The 10,282-nt window shown below is 50.2% G+C and overlaps 1 pseudogene; it reads left to right on the top strand.

Annotated features, from left to right (window-relative positions):
* LOC136303979 (zinc finger protein 551-like) lies at positions 1–1,362 on the top strand (annotated as a pseudogene).
* Positions 1,363–10,282: the final 8,920 nt, after the last annotated feature.

Genomic DNA, 10,282 nt, shown 5'->3' with positions numbered 1-10,282 from the left:
ATGCCCCAGGACACCCAGGCAGGTGAGGAGGAAGTCAGTGCCCCTTTCCTCCTCTCTTCTGCTCCATCTCCCAGCCCAGCCCGGCCCCCGACTGCAGGACAACCCCGCTGCCAACACCGTCCTGCCGGGAACACACTGGGGGATCTCCTTCCCCTTCCCTGAGGCACGGAGGCAAATCCCATCCTCTCCTTGTCCTTCCTCTCCCAGACAAGGAGACCAGGGAGGACAAATCCCTGTGGCAGAACCGCTTGGAAGAGGCTGCTTTGAGTGGCTCCACAGCAGAGGATTCCAACGGGGAGGAAAGCTCCGGGGATCCTGTTGGAGGAGGAGCCGCAAACACAGATGGCGAGGATGTGAGGAGGTAAGACGCATCCTGTGCCAGGAAGGCAGGTGGAGATCAAGCCAGAGCTCAGAGGTGGTGGTCCATGAGCAGCTTTCTGATGGGGAGAAGCCCCACAAGTGCTTGGAGTGTGGGAAGAGCTTCAGCCAGAGATCCCTCCTGATCCGCCACCAGAGGATCCACACTGGGGAACAACCCTGTGAGTGTGGAGAATGTGGGAAGAACTTCAGAGTCAGCTCCCACCTGATCTGTCACCAGAAGATCCACACTGGGGAGAGGCTTTATGAGTGTGATAAATGCAGGAAGAGGTTTCAGACCAGCTCCAATCTCCTGAAGCACCAGCAGACCCACACAGGCCCTTCTGCTGCCGTGACTGTGGGAAGCCCTTCAACTGCAACTGCACCCTCATCAGGCACCAGCACATCCACAGTGGGGAGAGGTCCCACACATGTGAGGAATGTGGGATGAGCTTCAGCTGGAACTCCTACCTGATCCACCACCAAAGGAGCCGCACCGGAGAACGGCCCTGTGAGTGTGGAAAATGTGGGCAGAGTTTCAGCCAGAGAGCAACCCTGATCCAGCACCAGAGGATCCACACTGTGGAAGGGCCATGCAAGTGTGGGGACCATGGGAAGAGCCTCAGGGAGCGTGCCTGCCTGGCCATCCATCAAAAGATCCCCACTGGGTAGAGGCCCTATGAGTGTAGGCAATGTGGGAAGAGGTTTCTGTCCAGCTTCTGTCTCCTTGAACATCAGCAGACACACATAGAGGATAGGCCCTATGAGTGTCTGAAGTGTGGGAAGAGGTTTCCCACTATCTCCAGTCTCATCCTGCACCAGCGGATGCACACAAAGGAGAGGCCATTCCACTGCCATGACTGCAGGAAAGGCTTCATGCACAATTCCACCCTCATCACCCACCAGCGCATCCACACCGGGGAGAGGCCCTGTGAGTGTTCCCAGATTGGGAAGAGCTTCTCACAGAGCTCAGCCTTGACCAGACACCAACAGAGCCACCAGTAAGGGAATCCCTGTGAGTGCCCCAAGTGTAGGAAGAGATTCCCTGTGATCCATGTTGGGAAGACACCTGGCTTTTTTTTTGGCCTTTATTTTTTTCTCTTCTCCATCTCTATGCACTCCAGAAGCCAAGATGTCACCTCAAAAGTACTCCAATCCCACTGAGAAAAACTCAATCTTAACCAAAAAGAGCTCAAAATGGCTTGTTCCCACCGCAGAAAAATTCAATCCCTCTCCAAACTTACTTGATACCACAGCCCCCAGGGTGAGATGGGGTTGGAAGGGGATTGGGAGAAGTGGGATCCAAATTTGGAGTGGTGTGATCAGGATTGTGTGGGGCTGGGGGGGGTGGGATGTGCTTGGATAGTAAATAAAACTTGGAGAGTTCTTGATTTTTGTCCCATTCATTTCCAGTCAATTGCAGTTCTGTTTTCAGAGTGCCACCTTCTCAGCTGATTGTGTTTGTGTCCTCTTTTCTCTCCTGCTTTTCTCTGCCTGCTCTGTCTCTCAGTGTCTCCCTTGAGCCAGGGCAGCTCCTACCAAAGATCCTGCCCTGATTGAATTCCCAATCCAGAAGCTACAAGCATGGATGAAGTTCTGGGGGGTGGCAGTGAAATGTGACTGTAGGATCTTGCTGCCCTTGGCTTTTGGCCCCTTCTTCAGAGCTTTGTATTCTAGGACAGGAAGATCTTTTCCTGTCTGGGAACTGGAATTCCAGAGCCTTGGAGTGTGTGCCATGCAGGACCATCCAGACTGGGATCATGTCAGTTTGGGTGGGTCTTGGGGGAGATGGGAATGGGGTTTTGTGGGTTTTGGGGCAGTTTATGTTGCAGGGAGTGGTTGGGGTGATCCTGGCCAGAAGCTGTTGGGTGGTTTGAGGGGTCTGGGAGTGGCTGTTGGTGTGGGAGGGGGTTTTGGGGCAGTTGTGATCCTCCCAGACCCCCAAAGCTGCTTGCAGACCCCACCCCCCAAGATGCTGCCGGTGTTTGGGGGTTCCGTGTTTGGGTTCATCCTCTGGGCACTGCAGGAGGAGGTGGAGTCCCCAGGGGCTGTGTGTGTCTTCCCCAGAGCATCTGTGACTCACTCTCCCCATGCCGGTGTCATCCCCTTTTCCCTCCCCACAGGGCTCCTGCCCCAACTCCTGCTGCCTACGGGAGGGAATTTGGGGAGGGGGCAGAGGGGGTGTGCAGCCCCCACCGGAGGATGGCCCTGGCCCAGCCCCTTTGTTTAGCACCAAGCTGGGCTTGGGGCCACAGGGGGAACAGGCCCAGGGGAAGCAGATCCTGCAGGTGGAACAGGGCTTGGGCTCAGGGCGAGGTCCTGCCCTGCACACCTGGCTCAGGTGTGACCCTGCCCCGGGAAGGGAGCGGGACATTCCCATCTCCACGGATCAGGGCTGGGAGCAACACTTGGAGCACAGACGTGGAAATAGTGGGAGCAGCTGGGACCACACTGAGGGGGTGAATTATCCCCCCCACACCTTCCCAGGCCACTCTGCGAGCTGAGAAATGCTCGTTCTGCCTCGGCCTTGGCCAGCAGCCCCTGGGCTCAGCTCCTCTGCTGTCTGCTCCCAGGCACTGCTGCTGCCCAGTGAGCTCCTGGATTCTTTAGGAGCAGGCCTGGGAAGTGTTTTTGTTCCCTCAGTGGCACGACATCCCTGTTTTCACACTTCCAAAGAACGCTGTGTATCCCAGGTGCGGCCAGGATGAAACATTGCTGTGACTAAAGCCCCTCTCTTGGGGCCCGACAAACGGCGCTCCAAAAGGAGCCCCTGGAGCTCTCCTGGGCCAGCGCCCTCCCTCTGAGTGGGGCCTCTGCCAGCTGGGAACTCTCCGGTCTGCTGCCCTCGGGGGATCCCCAAACCACGACGGAGCCGGGGCCGATCCCCCACTCCTCAAGGCTCAACCCTTGGGCCGCTGGGGAGATGCCAAAGCATCCACAGGGAGCATTTCCCTGCCCTGCAGGGGAATTTCTCACAGGTCCCTTGCACTGACTCTTTCTCTCTGTGTGCACACACGAGTGCCCGTGCCCTGGCAAATGTGGCAGAAATGTCGCTCTCTGAGGGCTTTGAGTGCCTTGGATATCTGAGTCAGTCAGGCCTGTAAGTAAGGTCGAGTCACAAGATACAAGCCAAGTGAAATGGCTGCTAGGTGCTGTTCTTTTGCTAAGTAGTTATATTTAATACAAGTTATAAGCAAAGTTCAATACTGTTAAGTGTTCAGTATTCCTTTTATCTTTGCCCTCACTGTCCTTTTGTCACACACACACACACACACACACACAGCGACAGTTCTCAGTTCATTTCTGGTTTCATTGCCTGGATTTTGTTTGGTGGTGCTGTTGCTTTGTTTCCTTGGTGTGCCTGAAGCGTCCAGTCAGGAGGAGAGTGACTCTTGCCAAAGAACTTTGTCATGCTGTCACTTAATATGAAATCAGGTTTTTGCTGATCCCTTGCTGGGGATTTTTTAAGCGCTCTCAAGGCCTCGTTGGTAACAGGGCGAAGGAGCCCTGGCCCAGGCTCTGGCCCTGGGGGACACGGGGACACTGCCGGGGGGTCCCTGTCCCCCTGTCCCGGCCCCCACGGCCCCGTGTCAGGCTCTGGGGTCGATCTTGTGGAACATCCTCTGGGGGAGGCTGCGGCACCAGGGGTGGGGGGGACCCGGGGGGACAGGGGACCCCGCTGTGCACGAGCAGTGTTGGACGTCTCTGGGGGGAGCTGTGAGGGGGTCCGGGGTGGAGTGACCTCCCCAGCGACCTCGCACAGCCCCTGTGATGTCACACTGCCCCCGTGATGTCACACCACCCCTGTGATGTCACCTGGTCACCGGTGGCATCACAGCCTGCTGTGCTGTCACACACTCTTCCTGTGATGTCACCCAGCCCTCTCTGTGGTGTCATACTCCCACCCTGTAATGTCACAGCATGCACTTTGACCTCACAGCCCTTTTTCTGACAGCTACACTATGATGTCACCACCAGCTCTGTGGTGTCATACCCTTCATTGTGTTGTCACAGCACTGTGATGTCACAACCCGCTCTGTGATGTCACACAGCCTTTTCTGAGATATCACAGAGCTGCTCTCATGTAACAGAGCCTCCATCTATGATGGAAGTGTCTGCACTGTGACCTCACAGTACACTTTATGATGTTGCAACCTGCTCTGTGATGTCACAACCCACCATCTGATGTCACAACCCACTCTGTGATGTTATCCAGCACACACTGTGATGTCACAGCCCACCTGTGACCTTACAGCCCACTCTGTGATGTCACACAGCCACACTGTGATGTCACAGCCCGCTCTCCTCCCATTGTGTCACAACCGTCTCCTGTGCTCTTGGCGGCTGCAGTGTGAAACGGAACATTTGCTTCCATGAGATTCCACGGTGTTACCATGGTCTCCTGGATTCCATGGGGGCCCTCTTTGTAACAATTCAAACTTGGTTCCATGAGAATCTATTGCCCCAAGGGGCTCTCCTGAGTGCCATGCGGCCTTTCTTTGTCACAGTGGAACCTTGCACAAGCCTTGGCAATGTCCCATGGAAAATGGGTTCCATAAGGCCCTGCTGTGTCACAGTGGACACTTGCTTCCATCAGATTCCATTGTTTCACAGTGCTCTCCTAGGTCCCATGAGGCCCTGCTGTGCAATAATCGAGCCTTGCTTCTACTAGGCCTTGCAATATTTCTGTGGCCCTTGTGTTCCATGTGGCCCCTCTCTATCAAAATTGACTCTCGGTTCTATTGCATCACAATGGTCCCCATGTTTCCTATGTCTCAATGGACACTGGATTCCACAAGAGCTGGAAATATCCCAGTGGCACCTTTCTCCTATTGGGCCCCACTTTGTCAAAATAAAGCCTTGGTTCCATGAGATTCCACTGTGTCACAATATTCTCCTTGGTTTCCTGAGAACCTGATGTGGTGACAACCGATCCTTGGTTCCTTGAGATTCAATTGCATCCCAGTGGTGATGTGGTGTCCTTGGTTTCATAAAGTGGTGGTTTGTTTGGTGTTTGGTTTCAACATAGTGATGTCCTTGGTTTCATTAAGCCCTGGTTTGTCACAATGGATCCTTGGTTTCAAGATATTCCATTGTGACACAATAGTCTCCACCAGTCTCTAAGGTTGCACCGTGAAACAGTGTACACTTGGTTCCATAAGATTCAATCGCATGTTCTCCTGTGTTCCATTAGGGCCCTCTCTCTCACAACAGACACTTGGCTCCATGAGCCTTGGAAATGCTCCATTGGCACCTGGGTTTCATCAGGCCCCACTGTCTTGAAAATTTACCTATTGTTCCAGGACATTCCATTGACTCACAATGGTCTCCTTGGTCCCATGAGGCCCCTTTGTGTCACAATGGAGACTTGGTTTCTTGAAATTCCATTGCATCACAATGGTCTCCTGTGTTCAGTTAAGCCCAGTTGTGTCACAATAGACTCTTGGTTCCATGAGCAGTGGCAATGTTCCAGTGGCACCTGTGTTCCATGACATGCTGGTGTGTTACAACTGACAGTTTGTTCCATGAGGTTCTATGGAGTCACAATGGTCACTTGGGTTCCATGAGGCGCCACTGTTTTGACAACTGACACTTGGTTCCATCAGATTCCATTGCCCCACAATGTTCTCCTGGGTTCCAAGAGGCCTTGCTGTGTCACAAGTTCCCCTTATTCCCACGAGCCATGGCACAGTCCCACTTGCACTTGGGTTCCATGAGACCATGCTGTGTTCACAATTGACGCTTGCTTCCATCGGATTCCATTGCATCGCAATTGTCCCCGTGTTTCCATGAGGCTGTACTGTGTCACAATGGACACTGGATTCCACAAGAGCTGGCAATGTCCCAGGGAAACCTGTATCCTAGGAGGTGCCACTTTGTCAAAGTAGAGCCTTGGATCCATGAGATTCCATGCTGTCTCAATGGTCTACTGAGTTCCATGAGGTTGTGCTGTGTCACAATGGACACTGAGTTCCATGTTCCCAGGCAATATCCAAGTAGTGCCTGGCTTCCAACACTCACTGTATTTGCAGTTGACACTTGGTTTCCCAAGACTGTGTTGCATCACAGTGGTATCCTAGATTCCAGAAGGCTCTACTGTGTCACAATGGACACTTGCTTCCATCAGATTCCATTGTGACACAGTGGCCTCCCAGCTCCCTTGAGGCCTTGTTGTGCAATAAAGGAGCCTTGTTTCTACTAGGCCTGGCATTGTACCGGTGTCCCATGAGGCCCCACTTGGTCAAAATAGAGCCTTGGGCTGATGTGGGTGAGGGTCTGTAGTGATGCAGAGTCCCCAGGCAGCTGCAGAGGAAAGCTGCTTTATTGCAATAACCAGTACTTTTAAAGCAGTTAGCCCATTATCTGTTACGTAGTTTTAAAGCATAACAAACATAGTTCACCCAACCACCGTACACCACGATGGGAACATGCGATGGTTATATAACTTGGTTTTCTACCTCTAATTCAGCTGAGTCTCTTTCCCACTGTCCTTTTCTACTTAGCCAAAGTTACAGGCCTGAGCCATGATTTTATAAGGCCCTTTTTTTGTAAAGTTTTACTTATCAGTAATATTTCCCCCTTCTTTATGTGTTGCAGAGCTAAAACTGTTTGTGCCAGTAAAGCCATTATCATATTAAGGCTACTATTGATCATTTGTCACACACAAGATAAAATACATGGGATACATATCACAATCATTTAGAACACATGAAGAATAACTGTGCCATACATTACTAAGCATTTAAGGCATGCCCCAAAGCCGAGGATGTCGAGCCATGAAAACACCTTTCACCAATCACCCTCATCATGTTGCTGTAGCTGTTCAGTGAGCTGCTCAAGATTACTAATAATCTCTTGAATGGACTCTGAATGATCACAAGTTCATGCAGCACATGTCATCAAAATCTTCGCACCCATGGCCTTGAGCCAACAATAGTCAATGGCCGCCCTGTTTTGCAGTGTTGCATGTCGCACCAACTTAACATCAATTAGTGTTGCTGAAAGAGTGGCACTAGTGGCATTAGCTTCCTTTTCAAGCCAGCAGCCAAGCTTGTTTAAAGAAGCCAAAGAGTGAGCAGTACCAATTGCTGGTATTTAGCTGGCAGAAATGGGTTTCTCTGCAGTGTTCCAGAAGGTTACTGTTGGATCTCAGTTTTCGCTGAGAACCTGTGTGCTGTGCCTAACCCAATGCTGTGCAGCAATTAGAGCAGTCCAATTTGGGTGAAACAAGGTTACTTGGCCAATGGTGCAAGGTCCGCCCACAGCTTTGCCTGGTATACCTTTCCAGACACGGTCTCTGCATATTAAAAACAAGTCTGAGGGGAGAGCAATGGCATTTATTCCAGATGTCAGCTGACTTTCCAAGGTCTGATTACACCACAAGGAGGCATTGCTGAAAATACCTTAAGGACAGACATCAAAGTTAATGCTGTTCATATAAACATCAAATGTATCATCAATGTAAAAACATAGCAAAGTGCATTAAGTCGCTAGTGTATCTAGTTCCTGTGGCTGCAAGGGCAAATCTGGAAAGTCATGCATCCTTCTGAAATCCTTGTACCACGTCTCATCCCATCCTGTGGTCTTTTGCCAGGTGTCCTGGCACCACCACCTGGGCTGCAATATACCTTGGACCATGCAGTTTTGCTGCACACTCTCATTATACAGCTTACTAAAATGCTTCATGCCAGTGGGAACCTCTACCAAGCATGTGTGAAAGGGATCACTAGGGGTTGTCATAGAGATGCACATATTATCAGTGTGCGTAGTAGCATTTGCAAGGATGATCCATCCAGTGTAGGGGGTAAGACACTCGCAGTGCCTTCACCAATCAGGATGATGCAACAAATGGTCACACACACCGTGAAAGAACCCGTTTCACATGATGACATGTGGAGACCCAAGCACAACCCCTGCCCCATGTTAATGAGTCTACAGGTCCTGCCCACTGCCCTGTTACTGGGTCCTTTACCATCACTGAAGGTCTGGGACAAGCCTTTGTATCAAAAGAACATTGCCTTTCACATGCTGTTTGGCCAGCTTCAACTCAATTCAGAAAACTAAGAACTTACAGGGCTTTTGCTACTTTATCATGTGGGCACTCCAACTCCCCCTTCTTTTGTTTTTCAAGGATAGTTTTTAATGTTCTGTGAGTGTGTTCAATCATAGCCTGACCAGTGGGAGAGTGAGGGTACCTGTGTTGTGAGAGACACCCCATTGTTGTAAGATGGGAGAGTCTGTTCAGAAGCATAAGCAAGGCCATTGTCCATTTTAATAGTGTCCAGAAGGCCCAAAGTGACAAAGCACGTGAGTCAGTGCCGAGTGACATCACGAGGCTTTTCTCCTGTGTAGACGGTTGCCATTAAAAAATGTGAGAAAGTGTCAACAGTTACATGAACATATTTTAAATTACCAAATTCTGCAACATGAAGAACATCAGTTTGCCAGATAGAATTGGCAGTCAGGCCTCAAGGATTGATGCCCTCTGCTAAAGGAGCAGAAGCAACTCCATGGCAAGAGGGACATGAAAGCAGAATGTCACGAGCTTGCAAGGAGGTTAATTGAAATTACTTCTGTAAAAAGTGTACATTTTGGTGAAAATAGTAATGAGATAGCTTAGCCCGAGCAAACTTATTAGGTACAATATTTAGCATGACAGTGAGATCTGCACAATTATTACCTTCTGCAGTAGGTCTGGGTAAACCTGTATGAGAACAAATGTGTAGCACATAAAAGCTGTGCTGTTGGTTGTTAATCAAAAGCCATAGGGTTTGCTACTCTGTAAATAAAACTGGGTTATCAACATATCGCAAATACAAAGATTCCAGATGAAAAACTACATTAGCAGCATATGCAGAATCAGTTACAATATTGAAAACATGTGAAAACAACTGAAAAGCATAGTGGATAGTGGCTATGTTCAAGATTTGTACTGAAGCATCTTGCAGTGTCAGAGACCCTCTAATGCCATTGGGCAGTCACCCTTACGCCATACTACTGCAGCTTTGCTGGTTGTGCTGGATGCATCTGTAAAAAGAGTCATTCCATCAACGGGGGTCAAACTGCAGTGGCGTTTCAAATATAAGGGGAGGCTACCTACCTCTGTCCATAGGCGATGTGAAGGGTAGTGAATAGACAATTGTCCCAAAAAGTCTGGAAGTGCAATCTGAACGTTAGTGTCCTCTGACAACAACCGTGACATGTTTTCTTTGTTCACAGGCACATGGATTACATGTGGATCCTGGCCACTGAGCGTCTGCAGCTGCTCACAGCCTTTCATGATTAGCTGCACAAACATGTCACTGACAGTCCATACAGTCTTTGTCACTTTGTGAGGTAAAAATAGCCTCTCTAATACATGCAAGGAATCACTGTCATCAGCAAACCACTGAAACAAGACTGCAAAAGGGAAATAGGTTCATCTGGGTCCCACCTCCAGCCCCAATGCTTTTCCAGTACCTGAGTACAATGTTCAAGGGCCTTCTTAGCCTCTGGAGTTAGCTGTTTGTAAGAGACTGATGATCCCTCATCTGCCTCATGACCATCGTCAAGGACAGAGACTGAAACCCCTAAAGGACTCTAAAACCCCGACACAGGAGTTCTGGCCTGGCTGAGGTGGAACGTCTGCCAATTGTTGCCTGCAGGTGTGTTCGATGGAAAAAAACTGGAACGCATTCCCATTGGAACCTGAGCAGAAACAATGGGCAAGTTACGGTGAATTGATTGTACTTGCTGCTTGACTGCTCTGTTTCTGTACCTGTTCTTGTTGTCTTCAAATGAACATATTGTATCGATCTCCCCACCTTTTGGCCAGCTGCCTGTTGCTTTGGAAAAGACTATAAAAATACTCCCTAGGTTAACCAAAACTCGAGATCTCCCCATGGAAGAAGATGGATCTATTGGCCAGACCACGAGGATTTCATCT

This window comes from Chamaea fasciata, unplaced genomic scaffold, assembly GCF_029207755.1.
Source record: "Chamaea fasciata isolate MVZ Bird 193981 ecotype frontalis unplaced genomic scaffold, bChaFas1.0.hap1 SCAF_46, whole genome shotgun sequence".
NCBI classification, from domain to species: Eukaryota; Metazoa; Chordata; class Aves; order Passeriformes; family Sylviidae; genus Chamaea; species Chamaea fasciata.
Note: the sequence above shows the minus strand (reverse complement) of the source record. Positions and strands in the feature narration are given on the sequence as shown.